The sequence below is a fragment of the Trachymyrmex cornetzi genome, unplaced genomic scaffold (assembly GCF_001594075.2).
Source record: "Trachymyrmex cornetzi isolate Tcor2-1 unplaced genomic scaffold, Tcor1.1 scaffold1591, whole genome shotgun sequence".
Taxonomy (NCBI): Eukaryota; Metazoa; Arthropoda; class Insecta; order Hymenoptera; family Formicidae; genus Trachymyrmex; species Trachymyrmex cornetzi.
The window spans coordinates 22,197-22,429 of record NW_017296192.1 but is presented as its reverse complement, the minus strand read 5'-3'; positions in this window follow the sequence as shown (position 1 = coordinate 22,429).

Genomic DNA, 233 nt, shown 5'->3' with positions numbered 1-233 from the left:
GTAGCCACGTTGTCGAGTCTCGTCGTGTCGCGTAACGACGCTTATTGCAGTTGCGTTCTCGTTTGTTATCGCGTCGCGTAGGCACGCTTGCTATAATCGCGTCGCCGAGTGAACTTCCGGTTGCGGTGTTACTGAGTAGAGTCCGTTTCCGGGATTCACGTGTCGAGTAGAGTCGTGTCACATCGAGGCGGTCGCTATAATCACGTCGCACCATCGCCGTGGCGTCGGCCACT